The sequence below is a fragment of the Coregonus lavaretus genome, assembly GCF_964263955.1.
Source record: "Coregonus lavaretus genome assembly, chromosome: 10".
Classification (NCBI taxonomy): Eukaryota; Metazoa; Chordata; class Actinopteri; order Salmoniformes; family Salmonidae; genus Coregonus; species Coregonus lavaretus.
Window position 1 is genome coordinate 42,313,314 of NC_139997.1, and position 16,853 is coordinate 42,330,166.

The following is a 16,853-nucleotide window of genomic DNA, read 5'->3' on the forward strand; positions in this document are numbered from 1 at the left end:
TCTCCTGACTGCCTCTGTCACCGTGGGGACAAGGCCAGATGATTGACACTCTCAAGTCGTTCACCTTGACAACCAGAGTTGTGCGGTGTGACAGGCCTGCTACCTCTGGGGAAAAGGCTTTGATTTTCCTCCTTTCCACTTGGATGCAGTTATTATTGTTATTATTTATTTTGTAACCTTTATTTTGATAGGGAGTCATGCTGAGTCCAAGGTCTCTTTAACAGATGAGCCCTGTATACACATCAATCCCCATAAATCAGTGGAGGATGGTGACTTGAAAATGTAGGATGGGATACCCACGGTATAGGCACGGACTGCATGGAGAAGACAAAGTGTGTTTTAAAAAATGGTCAAAGACAAATGATTTTAACCTAAAACATTTAATAAAGACATTTATAGTAACATTTTATGGGGAATGGGAATGAGAGGGTTACTTACAGTGTTGGGAAGGGATCACAGCAGTGATTGAATGAGGGTATGAGGCATGAGATGAGCTATTCAGAGGCTTGACTTTAGTGCAGGCGGGGGTTGAGGTGTTCAGAGGCTTCAGTGTAGGACAGGCTCATCATGGATCGATGATGTCGGAAAAGAGCTCATCTCTTCCACTGAGGGCAGGTCAGGTCAGGACAATAGCACAACTCAGACAAAAGAGCTAAGAACGAGTTAGTCCAAGCAAGGAGTAAAATCATTTATGTATATGGGCCCCGTGTAGCTCAGTTGGTAGAGCATGGCGCTTGCAACGCCAGGGTTGTGGGTTCGATTCCCACGGGGGGCCAGTATGAAAAAAAATGTATGCACTCACTAACTGTAAGTCGCTCTGGATAAGAGCGTCTGCTAAATGACTGTAGGTAAATGTATACAAAACAATAAAAAAAACTCCATGACAGACTGACCAGGTGAAAGCTATGATCCTTTATTGATGTAACTTGTTACATCCACTTCAAAATCAGTGTAGATGAAGGGGAGGAGACAGGTTAAAGGTGCATTTTTAAGCCTTGAGACAATTGAGACATGGATTGTGTATGTATGTGTATGGGCGCACAATTGGCCCAGCGTCGTCCGGGTTTGGCCGGTGTAGGCCGTCATTGTAAATAAGAATTTGTTCTTAACTGACTTGCCTAGTTAAATAAAGGTAAAATAAAAAAATAAAAAATGTGTGCCATTCAGAGGGTGAATGAGCAAGACAAAAAATGTAAGTGCCTTTGAATGGGGTATGGCAGTAGGTGCGAGGCGCACCGGTTTGTGTCAAGAACTGCAACACTGCTGGGTTTTTATGCTCAACCGTTTTCCGTGTGTATCAAGAATGGTCCATCACCCAAAGGACATCCAGCCAACTTTACACAGCTATGGGACGCATTGTAGTCAAGACGGGCCAGCATCCCTGTGTAACGCTTTTGACACCTAGTAGAGCAAAAGGGGGTGCAACTCAATATTAGGAAGCTGTTTCTAGTGTATGTGTAATAATTAGATTGTGTTAGTTGCTGGTCTACTATGGTATTTATCCAAACATGAGAGGGCTACTTACACAGTGTTGGGAAAGGATCACAGCAGTGATTGAATGAGGGTATAAGGTATGAATTGAGGTGTTCAGAGGCTTGACTTCAGTGCAGAACAGAGGTTGAGGTGTTCAGATGCTAGGCTTCAGTGCAGGACAGGCTTATCATGGATGGATGGTGTTGGAGAAGAGCTCAACTCTTCCACTGAGGGCAGGTAAGGATTTGACTGGGAAGACAAAAAAACAACACAGACAAAAGAGTTAGTCCAAGAAAGGAATAAAATCACATTGATGTGTAATAATGTGATTGTATTTGTGCTTGGAGAGGGAACATTCAATGCGCCAGTGGATGAGAGGGAACATGAGACATGGCTTCAGTTCATATCCAGAGAGAGGTGACACCGGTAGTAGCGTGGAGTGATCATCCCCTCTTAAAATCAGGCAACAGGAGGGGACTTACCTGTGAATACAAATAGCAGATACATTCTATTACAGCAGCACCATCATAGGTTTGTGCAACAAGTTTCTCCATAAAATTAAAGATAGACACCTCAGAATTCACAGTCAAACACAGAGTGCTCATCTATTGTGTTATTGACTGTATGTTTTGTTTTATCCCATGTGTAACTCTGTGTTGTTGTTGTTTTTATCACAGTTGTAAATGAGAACTTGTTCTCAACTGGCTTACCTGGTTAAATAAAGGTTAAATAAAAAAATAAAAAAACTAGAAACTTTCCATGCGATAAAATGTGCAGCGTCAACCTCTCTTTTAAACTTACTTTTAATGGATGATGTGATGGAAGCTATCAAATCCTTCTGAATTGATTTCGACATCCCAGAGAAGACAGTGCCCTTGCCCCCTAAAAGCCAACTCTTACATGCCCAAAAATGCAGTATCCCTGTCTCCTTGTGTTGCGCAGTTTGAATACGCAGACCTTCGTCCATTACATGATCGATGCAGCTTTTTCCCAGCAGCTTGAATCTGATGTGGGAAATGAAAGGGGTTCTTCAACAAAAAATCCACAACATTGTCATTAGCGTTGGCTAGCCATTCTGGTGGAAAAAACTGCACTCTGGTAGCTGGCTAGCTAGCTACTTGCTACTAAAGTTAGCAGAGCAAATTGAAATAAATGGCACTAAAAATTAAGTTATAAAACCAAGAAAACAATATATAATCTGCCAGAGGTATAAAAATAGATGAGAAAAGTTCTACAGACAAGTCATGGTCAGGCATGCAGCTGATAGAAGAAAGCTCAGAGCAATACATACACTATAGTATTCAGACCCCTTGACTTTTTCCACATTTTGTTTCTTGAATGGAGCCCACCTGTGGTAAATTCAATTGATTGGACATGATTTGGAAGGGCACACACGTGTCTATGTAAGGTCCCACAGTTGACAGTGCATGTCAGAGAAAAAAAACCAAGCCATGAGGTCGAAGGAATTGTCCGTAGAGCTCAGAGACAGGTTTGTGTCGAGGCACAGATCTGGGGAATAGTACCAAAAACCTTCTGCAGCATTGAAGGTCCCCAAAAACACAGTGGCCTCCATCATTCTTCAATGGAAGAAGTTTGGAAGCACCAAGACTCTTCCTAGAGCTGGCCGCCGGGCCAAACTGAGAAATCGTGGGAGAAGGGCCTTGGTCAGGGAGGTGACCAAGAACCCGATGGTCACTCTGACAGAGCTCCAGAGTTCCTCTGTGGAGATGGGAGAAACTTCCAGAAGGACAACCATTGCTGCAGCACTCCACCAATCAGGCCTTTATGGTAGAGTGGCCAGACAGAAGTCAGCCCGCTAGGAGTTTGCCAAAAGGCACCTAAAGGACTCTCAGACCATGAGAAACAGGATTCTCTGGTCTGATGAAACCAAGATTGAACTCTTTGGCCTGAATGCCAAGCGTCACATCGGGAGGAAACCAGGCACCATCCCTACAGTGAAGCATGGTGGTGGCAGCATCATGCTGTGGGGATGTTTTTTAGCGGCAGGGACTGGGAGGCTAGTCAGGATCGAGGGAACGATGAACGGAGCAATTTTTAAATGTTTTATCCATTTTAGAATAAGGCTGTAACTTAACAAAATGTGGAAAAAGTTCAGGGGTCTGAATAATTTCTGAATGCACTGTACAAATGTATGTGGACACCCCTTCAAATTAGTGGATGCGGCTATTTCAGCCACAGTTGTTGCTGACAGGTGTATAAAATCGAGCACACAGCCATGAAATCTCCATGGACAAACATTGTCAGTAGAATGGCCTTACTGAAGAGCTCAGTGACTTTCAACATGGCACCGTCTTAGGACGCCACCTTTCCAACAAGTCAGTTCGTAAAATTTCTGCCCTGCTAGTGCTGCCCCGGTCAACTGTAAGTTCTGTTATTGTGAAGTGGAAATGTCTATGAGCAATAACGGCTCAGCTGCGAAGTGATAGGCCACACAATCTCACAGAACGAGACCGCAGAGTGCTGAAACACATAGAACCTAAATATCATCTGTCCTCAGTTGCAACACTCACTACCGAGATCCAAACTGCCTCTGGACGCAACGTCAGCACAATAACTGTTCATCAGGAGCTTAATGAAATGGGTTTCCATGGCCGAGCAGCCACACACAAGCCTAAGATCACGATGCGCAATGCCAAGCGTCGGCTGCAGTGGTGTAAAGCTCACCGCCATTGGACTGGAGCAGTGAAAACACGTTCTCTGGAGTGATGAATCACACTTCACCATCTGGCAGTCCGACAGACAAATCTGGGTTTGGCTGATTCCAGGAGAACGCTACCTGCCCCAATACATAGTGCCAACTGTAAAGTTTGGTGGATGAGGAATAATGGTCTGGGGTTGTTTTTCATGGTTCAGTCTAGGCCCCTTAGTTCCAGTGAAGGGAAATGTTAACGCTACAGCATACAATGACATTCTAGACGATTTTATGCTACCAACTTTGTGGCAACAGTTTGGGGAAGGCCCTTTCCTGTTTCAGCATGACAATGCCCCCGTGCACAAAGCGAGGTACATATAGAAATGGTTTGTCGAGATCGGTGTGGAAGAACTTGACTGGCCTGCACAGAGCCCTGACCTCAACCACATCGAACGCCTTTGGGATGAATTGGAACGCCGACTGCGAGCCAGGCCTAATCGTCCAACATCAGTGCCCGACCTCACTAATGCTCTTGAATGGAAGCAAGTCCCCGCAGCAATGTTCCAACATCAAGTGGAAAGCCTTCCCAGAAGAGTGGAGTCTGTTATAGCAGCAAAGGGGGGACCAACTCCATATTAATGCCCATTATTTTAGACATGTATCCCTGGCCGTTGTCAATCCCTCCCCATGGCCCAAATGCCACAAGCTGTTATTGACAGTTTTCTGTACCCTGTGTCCTGTGATAACAGTCTCCAGACAAAGGATTCTTACCCTTTCATAATAATGGTGCCAAGTCAAGTGTCAGTGGGTTGAGTTTATCTGTTATGATTTGACAAGATGTACCACAGTGCACAAGAACTCAAAGGGATTATTTCACCGGTAAAGGCTTACATATCCTCACTTTACATCCAACATCTATATTCTCAGCAGGTACATATTCCTCATCAGTGGCGACCCGTCATTCAGGGCAGGTGGGGCAGAGCCCGAATTATGTCAATCCAGCAAGATTTCTGCCGCACTCAAAACAACTGTTAACTCGGAACTGGGAAATATGATTTCAGTGAGTTCAAGACAACTGGGAACTCTGGAAAAAAACTAGCTCCGACTGGGAAAATACGTTTTGAACAGTCACCCAACTCGGAATTGTAAGTCGGGAACTCGGGCCTCTTTCTAGAGCTCCGACCTGAAGATCACTGACGGCATCATGATTCGACCTTGTTTTTTTTCCCCGAGTTCCCAGTTGTCTGGAAAGCACCATAAATCCAGAGAATGCCAGACTTTGATGACCAAGTTTCATGACAAAATTTGCCCACAAAGGACCGCCACGCCACCTTCCTGTTCAAGTGAGCACAGCACAACAAGGTGAGTCCAAAAATGTATTGTATGCTGTTGCATAAATGATGTAATATGCCAGGGAGATATGTATACTGTAGCTAAGAAAGTAATACTAAGTGTATGTTGTATAGTAAGTTGTTGGTAGCCCATGTGCCTCACCCTAATGATCTGGTCCTGTTTCCCCTCTTAATTTGGTCCTGTTTCCCCTACTGTTCTGACTTGGTGGTGCACATGTAGCCAATAGCCTTTTTTAGAGGAATGTAATCATCGAATATTGTAAGAGCCTTCATTGTCTGCTTATATGCCCCGTTTATTTATCCTACGGTTCTGACTTTGTGTTCTGGGAGAATACTGTAAGAACGGCCCATGTTCTGAATACTGTAGCTGTACATTTCAAAAGTGCTGAACAAATTGTTATATTGACTACTTCCGTCCAAGCTCGCTCATTAATGTCTTAATCGAAATTACGGATTGCCTCTTATCAGCTCGTCGTCCCCTTATGCCATAGTTTGTACATCTCAATTGTCAGTAGAAACCACATTTGTTTAAGCAAGTCAGCCATATCAGCTATGGTTTTTTTAAAGGCAGTAAATGAGGCTGAAATAACTGTTGTTTCGCTGCCAGACAAGACTCTGCTGATAGCCATGTGTAGCAGTGGTAAGGTGTTGGGACTGCTTTTGGTACTCTGCTGTTGGGACAGCTTTATGTAGGCCCTAACAGTTTGTGGACACCGTTAGAGTGCAATTAATGTATTGTTTAGTGTTGTGTTGTGGCTTTGCTGGCATGCATCAAAAAAATGTTTTTTTAGTTTGCCCCACCAAGATTTACATGCTAAAATCATGCACATGACCATTGTCTTATCACAAGCATAGGGAGGGTTGCATCCCACAGGTGATGACCTGGTTGTCCTTCCAGGGTGATTGACAGGTCAGTGACACTAATGTTGGCCTGGCCTGCTGTGTGTAACAGGGACATGGTGCTGCAGATAAGGCACAAAACACACAGAGGCCACTGCTCTGGGGACACACACAATATATAGGTAACTGCCAAAATAAAGGCAACACTTGAGTAAAACCTACAAAAGTGTATTGCTCTCGTACACAGATTTGCAGGTATTTTGGTAAATGAGGGATACAAAGTATATTGAAAGCAGGTGCTTCCACACAGGTGTGGTTCCTGAGTTAATTAAGCAATTAACATCATTGCGAGAAGAAGAGTTCTCAGTGACTTTGAAAGAGGTGTTTCAAAGGAGCATAGGAGTTTAAAGGGTGTGTACGTGCGCATGCGTACGTGCGTGTGTGTCTCAGTCACCAGATCTCAACCCAATTGAACACTACTTATGGGAGATTCTGGAGTGGCACCTGAAACAGCATTTTTCACCGCCATCAACAAAACACCAAATTATGGAATTTCTTGTGGAAGAATGGTGTCGCATCCCTCCAATAGAGTTCCAATAAATGTAATAAATAAATAAATAAAACTAGAGTACTTATTTGTAATAGTTTCTATAAGAAGTTAAAAATGGTTTTACTTTCAAACACAGGTTTAGATGCAGAGTTGGTCAACCAGACTCAGATGGGCCTCAGCTGCTGCAGCCTTTCAGCCCAGACAGACACCCATATAGAGCATGCTGACATTTCTGAGACAGACACAAGATGGCCACTGATGGCCCAGGGCAGACTCTCCCACACTGTCCAACGCTCGGCTTGGCCACCAAACATGCCTTGTGGCAAACTAAATGTTTTCATGGATGAACAGATAAGATTAACAAAAGGTCAGAGAGAAAAAAACATGGTGGTTTTGTTATTTTTGGGGATCTTTGGCTGGCAGCGAAGATTGGCTTTTTAACATATGCAACCTGTCAGTTTTGATTGGGTGCTGGATTGTGATTGGATCTAAATGACACCAAGCCCTTGAGCTACTGGCCTTCTCCTTTGAAAAATCTGCCCCCCCACCCCTCCCCCCTGTGCCCCCACTCTCAACGGTCTGTCCCTGCTGGTGTAACGGAGACGGATGAGATCTCATCAGGAAACTAGTGGCCTTTATTGACATGTTCTCTCTCGGCCTGAGTGACGGGCACCTCTGCTCCGGGCAATAACCTCAGTAGGATTAATTCTCTCCTGTTCAGGATGAAAGTGTGTCATGATGAATTTGGGGCACTCTCCTGCTGTACACGTTGGTTTTAGGGGACTTGTAAGGAAGATGACATAGATCTAGTGGTCTGTGTGTTAATGATGCCATGTACCATATGACAGCTGTCAGTGTGTGTTAGGCTGACTGGCCTCTCAGAGTGTGTGTTAGAGTGGGGTCTCTACATCCAGAGCGACGTGACCCCCCACCATGGAGTACCTGCCATGGCCTGGAGCCTAGAGGAGGCCATCATTGGGTCCATTGGTACCTGTTCAAAGGGTCATTCCTCTCTTTGTCCCTCACAGCCTGTCAGGTGGGATATCTGTGAACTTATCACCTGTCAATTTACAAACCTGAGTGCCAAAATCCACATGAAGGGCAGTGGCTGAAAATTGGCATATGTTCTCTTGTTTTATTTCTGTCAAGGGACTATTTGTGCCGAACACCTACAAGTCCTGCTCAGTCCTATAACCGTCCCTCCCCTTCTCTGTCCATCAGAATGGACTCTCGCCGCAGGTCATTCTGTGTCAGGCACTGCTGTGTGAAACATGTTATATGTGGAAACTATCCACATTGCTCATTACAAATACAATATATTCTCTGTCAGTACGCTGAGTGTGAGATGGAGTAAACCCAGGTGAGAGAGGAAAGCTTTGGCTACAGCTCTGATAGGATCTCTGGGTCTCTGGAGGCACAGTTCAACCACAAAACAATACATTGAAAGGTCAAAACCTTAGGAATGGTGAACCTACAGGCATCAAGGCGCTAGTAGCTATGCTGTTCTAAAAGACAAGGATATGACAACATATTTGCATAAAGATCCTGAGGACAACAGGCTAATGCGATTTTAAAATGTATGGTTACAAACTTGACATTTGGGAAAAATCAGTTTTCGCCGCTCCCTTCCCTTTCTTGTCCTTTGTCCTGCTGGCCTTAGAGGAGAAAAACAGGTTCAAGTCTGCCTCAGTGTAATTCGGAAGATAACAGCCAATAATAGCCCATGGAAAGAAAGTTGTATGCGGACGTTGTAAGACAGTTATTAGCGAAAAATAAGCATTAATCAATAAAAGACAGAGCTGCCTTGTTTTAGATGAATCTCCTGTACTCTGGCGTCAGTGGTGCTTCACCTGATTTAGCTATCTGAGAATTAGACTGAGTCCATCCTAGCATCTAACTAACTAAGACTTTGTTCTTAATTGACTCGCCTGGATAAATAAAGGGGTAAATAAAAACATACGAAATAGTTATTCTATCTCTTTAAAACATTGACAAGCAAACACATAGAAAGACGGGATACAAAACTTTTTTTTTTTTAAATCAGGGAATACTATGTTCTGAGTTCAAACGTATTGTGCATCAAATGCTGATCATGTTTTTTTTATTATAAAAGTCTTATTCATATGTTGGTAGCTTTTTTCAGAGATACACTACCAGTCAAAAGTTTGGACACACCTACTCATTCAAGGGTTTTTCTTTATTTGTACAATTTTTTACGTTGTAGAATAATAGTGGACATCAAAACTATGAAATAACACATATGGAATCATGTATTAACCAAAAAAGTGTTAAACAAATCAAAATATATTTTATATTTGAGATTCTTCAAATAGCCACCCTTTGCCTTGATGACAGCTTTGCACACTCTTGGCATTCTCTCAACCAGCTTCATGAGGTAGTCACCTGGAATGCATTTCAATTAACAGGTGTGCCTTGTTAAAAGTTAATTTGTGGAATTTATTTCCTTCTTAATGTGTTTGAGCCAATCAGTTGTGTTGTGACAAGGTAGGGGGGGGTATACAGAAGATTGCCCTATTTGGTAAAATACCAAGTCCATATTATAGCAAGAACAGCTCAAATAAGCAAGGAGAAATGAGTCCATCATTACTTTAAGACATGAAGGTCAGTCAATACGGAAAATGTCAAGAACTTTTAAAGTTTCTTCAAGTGCAGTCGCAAAAACCATCAAGCGCTATGATGAAACTGGCTCTCATGCGGACCGCCACAGGAATGGAAGACCCAGAGTTACCTCTTTTGCAGAGGATAAGTTCATTAGTTACCAGCCTCAGAAATTGTAGCCCAAATAAATGCTTCACAGAGTTCAAGTAACAGACACATCTCAACATCAGCTGTTCAGAGGGGACTGTGTGAATCAGGCCTTCATTGTCGAATTGCTGCAAAAAAAACCACTACTAAAGGACACCAATAAGAAGAAGAGACCTGCTTGGGCCAAGAAACATGAGCAATGGACATTAGACCGGTGGAAATTTGTCCTTTGGTCTGGAGTCCAAATTGGAGATTTTTGGTTAAAACCGCCGTGTCTTTGTGAGATGCGGTGTGGGTGAATGCATGATCTCTGCATGTGTGGTTCCCTCCGTTAAGTATGGATGAGGAGATGTGATGGTGTGGGGGTGCTTTGCTGGTGACACTGTCAGTGATTTATTTAGAATTCAAGGCACACTTAACCAGCATTGCTACCACAGCATTCTGCAGCGATATGCCATCCCATCTGGTTTGGGCTTAGTGGGACTATCATTTGTTTTTCAACAGGACAATGACCCAACACACCTCCAGGCTGTGTAAGGGCTATTTGACCAAGGAGAGTTATGGAGTGCTGCATCAGATGACCTGGCCTCCACAATCACCCGACCTCAACCCAATTGAGATGGTTTGGAATGAGTTGGACCGCAGAGTGCTCAGCATATGTGGGAACTCCTTCAAGACTGTTGGAAAAACATTCCTCATGAAGCTGGTTGAGAGAATGCCAGAAGTGTGCAAAGCTGTCATTAAGGCAAAGGGTGTTTACTTTGAAGAATCTAAAATATAACATATATTTTGATTTGTTTAACACTTTTGGTTACTACATGATTCCATATGTGTTATTTCATAGTTTTGATGTCTTCAATATTATTCTACAAAATAGAAAATAGTAAATATTAAGAAAAACCCTTGAATGAGTAGGTGTGTCCAAACTTTTGACTGGAACTATATATATATATATATATATATACACAGTGGGGAGAACAAGTATTTGATACACTGCCGATTTTGCAGGTTTTCCTACTTACAAAGCATGTAGAGGTCTGTAATTTTTATCATAGGTACACTTCAACTGTGAGAGACAGAATCTAAAAAACAAAATTCCAGAAAATCACATTGTATGATTTTTAAGTAATTAATTTGCATTTTATTGCATGACATAAGTATTTGATACATCAGAAAAGCAGAACTTAATATTTGGTACAGAAACCTTTGTTTGCAATTACAGAGATCATACGTTTCCTGTAGGTCTTGACCAGGTTTGCACACACTGCAGCAGGGATTTTGGCCCACTCCTCCATACAGACCTTCTCCAGATCCTTCAGGTTTCGGGGCTGTCGCTGGGCAATACGGACTTTCAGCTCCCTCCAAAGATTTTCTATTGGGTTCAGGTCCGGAGACTGGCTAGGCCACTCCAGGACCTTGAGATGCTTCTTACGGAGCCACTCCTTAGTTGCCCTGGCTGTGTGTTTTCGGGTCGTTGTCATGCTGGAAGACCTAGCCACGACCCATCTTCAATGCACTTACTGAGGGAAGGAGGTTGTTGGCCAAGATCTCGCGATACATGGCCCCATCCATCCTCCCCTCAATACGGTGCAGTCGTCCTGTCCCCTTTGCAGAAAAGCATCCCCAAAGAATGATGTTTCCACCTCCATGCTTCACGGTTGGGATGGTGTTCTTGGGGTTGTACTCATCCTTCTTCTTCCTCCAAACACGGCGAGTGGAGTTTAGACCAAAAAGCTCTATTTTTGTCTCATCAGACCACATGACCTTCTCCCATTCCTCCTCTGGATCATCCAGATGGTCATTGGCAAACTTCAGACGGGCCTGGACATGCGCTGGCTTGAGCAGGGGGACCTTGCATGCGCTGCAGGATTTTAATCCATGACGGCGTAGTGTGTTACTAATGGTTTTCTTTGAGACTGTGGTCCCAGCTCTCTTCAGGTCATTGACTAGGTCCTGCCGTGTAGTTCTGGGCTGATCCCTCACCTTCCTCATGATCATTGATGCCCCACGAGGTGAGATCTTGCATGGAGCCCCAGACCGAGGGTGATTGACCGTCATCTTGAACTTCTTCCATTTTCTAATAATTGCGCCAACAGTTGTTGCCTTCTCACCAAGCTGCTTGCCGATTGTCCTGTAGCCCATCCCAGCCTTGTGCAGGTCTACAATTTTATCCCTGATGTCCTTACACAGCTCTCTGGTCTTGGCCATTGTGGAGAGGTTGGAGTCTGTTTGATTGAGTGTGTGGACAGGTGTCTTTTATACAGGTAACGAGTTCAAACAGGTGCAGTTAATACAGGTAATGAGTGGAGAACAGGAGGGCTTCTTAAAGAAAAACGAACAGGTCTGTGAGAGCCGGAATTCTTACTGGTTGGTAGGTGATCAAATACTTATGTCATGCAATAAAATGCAAATTAATTACTTAAAAATCATACAATGTGATTTTCTGGATTTTTGTTTTAGATTCCATCTCTCACAGTTGAAGTGTACCTATGATAAAAAATTACAGACCTCTACATGCTTTGTAAGTAGGAAAACCTGCAAAATCTGCAGTGTATCAAATACTTGTTCTCCCCACTGTACATATATATATTTTTATACTGTATAGACCACACATCACTTGCGCTATGCAGTATTTTTTTTAAATATTACTGACCAATTTTTATCACAAAAATAAACAACACAATATACTGTGCTAGGCAGTAGCAGGCACTGCAAGAAGTCCCTGGAGTGACATGGTGCCTGCTGTGATTGGTCGAGATTTAACAACGCAGTGGACCGCTCACATCCCTTGATCCTTCCCCTGCCCCTACAGCACTGGTTAGATGTCAATGTCATCACTCAGCAAAACGCCTGTCACTCAGTCAGAGTCTGCAGCATAGCACAGAGCAAATATGGATATTCGGAACTTCTTCCAAAAGAGTGGCAAAAAAAGCGAGCAGGTTGTGGCAGCAGTGAATGAGGTTGAGAGGGCAGAACAGCCAGAAAGCCAAAGTGCAGCAGCAGCAACAGAGTTAGCCACAGGTTTGTGCAGGGTTGGTGGAAGACAACTAGCTAGTCTCCCTCAGCAAAAGGATTGGCTAATGCTAATAAGCTAGCATTACACTCAACATCCCTGAGCTATTGGGTGTCAGTCAGTTATTTAACAGTATATTTAGTGAATGGGCAAGCTAAGGTTGTTGATACAAGTCATGATTTTAGGATAAGTGTTTATTACCAGCGAGTGTATTTTTATTGGATTTGTTTCTGTAGCTAGCTTGGCTGTCTTGCAGATTTGGTAGCTACTGGCTGGCTACCAAAGAAGAGGGTCATGGAAAGAAGGGTTCCATCTTTTGTCAAATTAACGTCAGATTTGACTTTACGTAGCAGGTTAGGAGAATTTACGCAGCAGGTTAGGAGAATTAGGTTAAGGTTAGGAAAAGTGTTAGGGTTAGCTAAAATGCAAAATATTTCAACTTTGACATTAATTTGACAAAAACTATTCTAGCCAGTATGAAAAATGTATGCACTCACTAAAACTAAGTCGCTCTGGATAAGAGCGTCTGCTAAATGACTAAAAATGTAAATGACCACCGACATTTTTCAGACTGAAGCACATATCTTCTGACAGTGACACAGTGCCCCCTTGTGGACTGAAGCAGAACCTTACTACAACATTATATTTTACCCTGTTTAAAATTAATGAGCAATGTTGAGGTGGTGGAACTGACAAAATGAAATGAATCATAGAGGTCTTATAACCTATACCATTCTACAGGTAAACATGCTTGGCTCATGTCTGTTTTTATAGTATTTTTTTTTTTACTACCCATTATTACATTTGTGAAATTATTTCATTAATATTTTATTTGTATTACTCTTTTTATTCACTTACCTACTTACTTTTTCTATTATTGCATTGTCGAGAGGTTAACTAGCAAGTAAGTATTTCATTGCACTGTATATCATGTGTATTTGACAAAATAACAAACTTGAACGTGAACTTAGAAGGGAAGGGGGAGGGCAGCCAGAAAGAGAGGGGAAAAGATCGCCAGCTTTGTGGTTAGATTGTAGGTGAACAAAACATTGAAAATACATAGGCCCTTAAGTTATATTTCCTCAAATGTTACGTAATCTAAAAATCTCACATTAGCTGGTAGAACTAACGAAATGAAATGCATCATAGATTTCTTGAAACTTATTCCATTCTACTGTTGTTGTTTTTTGTTGGCTCATGTCTCTTTATAGTCATATAGCCTAGGGGCTATGTATCTTCTTATCTGTCATGTTTGGAGTTGTGTTGCGCTCTTATGCGGACACTTGCATTTTTCTTTAAAGTTCAGTTGCCCTGGTCATGTCAGTATACAGTAACTTTAAAGAAGAACTGCCACTAAAAACCAACTCATTTAAAAAACAGTCTATGTGGGATCGATATGAGTCAGAAACATTGAATCTACTGTCAAAATTTACTAAAAAGTGTAAATAGGATAATTTTGGTTATGAAGTCAGTCTCGTCCAACACTGAGTTTTGTGAGACTTGTGGTCGTGACTGCATCACAACGTAAATGAAGGTTGGGTTTGTTTCAATCCTGCCCACATGCCCACAGCTGGTAACACTCAAGTAATCATAAATTCGGAGTGCAGCTGCACTCGACCCGATCGTAATGCCTGTGGCAAATTTGGGTTCACTTTGGATATCAGCCTGTTACCAACCCTTAGTAAAGTTTTGTGAAAAATTGTGTTTGACCAGATACAATGCTATTTTACAGTAAACAAATTGACAACAGACTTTCAGAACACTTATAGGGAAGGACATTCAACAAGCACAGCACTTACACAAATGGCTGATGATTGGCTGAGGGAAATTGATGATAAAAAGTGCGGCTTTTGAGATTATCAATCATAGTCTGCTGCTGGAAAAACATACGTGTTATGGCTTTACAGCCCCTGCTATATTGTGGATAAAGAGTTACCTGTCTAACAGAACACAGAGGGTGTTCTTTAATGGAAGCCTCTCCAACATATTCCAGGTAGAATCAGGAATTCGCCAGGGCAGCTGTCTAGGCCCCTTACTTTTTTCAATCTTTACTAACGACATGCCTTTGGCTTTGAGTAAAGCCAGCGTGTCTATGTATGCGGATGAGTCAACACTATACACATCAGCTAATACAGTGACTGAAATGACTGCAACACTTAACAAAGAGCTGCAGTTAGTTTCAGAATGTTTGACAAGGAATAAGTTAGTCCTAAATATTTCAAAAACTAAAAGCAGTGTATTTGGAAAAAAATAATTCACTAAACCCTAAACCTCAACTAAATCTTGTAATAAATAATGTGGAAATTGAGCAAGTTGAGGTGACTAAACTGCTTGGAGTAACTCTGGATTGTAAACTGTCATGGTCAAAACATATTGATACAACAGTAGCTAAGACGGGGAGAAGTCTGTCCATAATAAAGTGCTCCTCTACCTTCTTAACAGCACTATCAACAAGGCAGGTCCTACAGGCTCTAGTTTTGTCGCACCTGGACTACTGTGCAGTCGTGTGGTTAGGTGCCACAAAGAGGGACTTAGGAAAATTGCAATTGGCTCAGAACAGGGCAGCACAGCTGGCCCTTGGATATACACAGAGAGCAAACATCAATCTCTCCTGGCTCAAAGTGGAGGAGAGATTGACTTCATCACTACTTGTATTTGTGAGAGGTATTGACATGTTGAAAGCACCGAGCTGTCTGTTTAAACAACTAGCACACAGCTCAGACACCCATGCATACCCCACAAGACATGCCACCAGAGGTCTCTTCACAGTCCCCAAGTCCAGAACAGACTATGGGAGGCGTACAGCACTACATAGAGCCATGACTACATGGAACTCTATTCCACATCAGGTAACTGATGCAGGTAGTAGAATCAGATTTAAAAACCTGGAAACTCTTCTATTCTTACTAGCAGACAAAACATAAAACCTATATCCTAGATTGCTGTTGTAGCTTCATGTTTTGGTTCAGTGTCTCTGTTACGATGTTGGGTCAGTAATATTTCTGAAGTGATCTCAGCTAAAAGTTTCTATATTCCTCAGTTAATGGTATCTTTCATACTCTGCTTCTTTCCAACACTGCTTTTTTATCCCTGGTGTTTTTAATACTCTTTTTATTCTCTTTGTCCCTTTGCTTCACTTCCCATTAAGATAACACACTCGCTTCCCTGTGCTTCGGCACTATACTCTTATTTTCCCCTGTTATCAACTAAGATCATAGCCACAGCTCTTATGAAACCACCAATCCGCCATTATTAGAAGTCAGCAGATCTAGGTAACTGTCCTTTCTGATTAGGCTACAGGTAACAAACCAAACAATTGCTGTAGTTGACAAGCATATATTTCAAGCCTTGGTTGAACAATCAACTAAGCCTCCATAATATAGAGAAAACTACAGTAGAATTGGTAGACTACTTGTTAACACACCAACTATGACAACAACGATGTAGTACATTTTAGTAAAATTTTAGAAGGTGACTTTCACTAGTTCCTGGTGCTGAGATTGATGTTGATGCCTCTGCAGATGTTGATGGGATCGTACTCTAGAAGACAGTCACATTAGCCTCTGCTAGCTAGCTAACTGTTAGTTAATGTAACCTAATGAAGCTAATGTTAGTTTGCAAAGTTACAACTCACAACTCCAGGCAGCAGCTGGCTAATTACATTGATATGCTTTGGAATGTCTAGCCAGGGTATTATGAAATTAAATGTAGTTCGCTAGCTAGCTAGGTAACGTTAGCTACATTACCTCAGCTGGACTTCTTTTCTGCTGGGCTGATCGAATAGCTTCTTCTTTGAAGTTAAGGGTAAAATCGATAGAATAGCATCACTTTTCAATGTCCATCAGTTGAGAATTCAGTTCCGTTTCGAAATCCGGCTGATAGTCCTGGCTACAAACACAGACATTTTGATATTTCTCACATCAATTGGATACACCTCCACGGGTGGTCCTCCACGTCCTGAAATCGCTATGAATTCTGGATGTAGTGGTTTGCTTACAACCAGGAAATGAAGCTGGCCTGTTTCTACCGGTGAGATGCAGAAACACTCGCATTTCTGTTTAGTGAGTAAATTCTAAATGTTTATGTCACATATGATATGTTAATAACATATTAATGGAAATACACTATCAGTCAAAAGTTTTAGAACACCTACTCATTCTAGGGTTTTTCTTTATTTGTACTATTTTCTACATTGCAGAATAATAG

General features: G+C 42.3%; 1 long non-coding RNA gene across 1 annotated transcript; it reads right to left on the bottom strand.

Annotated features, from left to right (window-relative positions):
- Positions 1-967: 967 nt before the first annotated feature.
- On the bottom strand, positions 968-16,528 carry LOC311135651. Its single transcript, XR_014613798.1, has 3 exons — positions 16,394-16,528; positions 1,526-1,722; positions 968-1,401 (listed from the first exon to the last, which is right to left on the bottom strand). It is a non-coding gene; the product is annotated as an uncharacterized lncRNA (long non-coding RNA).
- Positions 16,529-16,853: the final 325 nt, after the last annotated feature.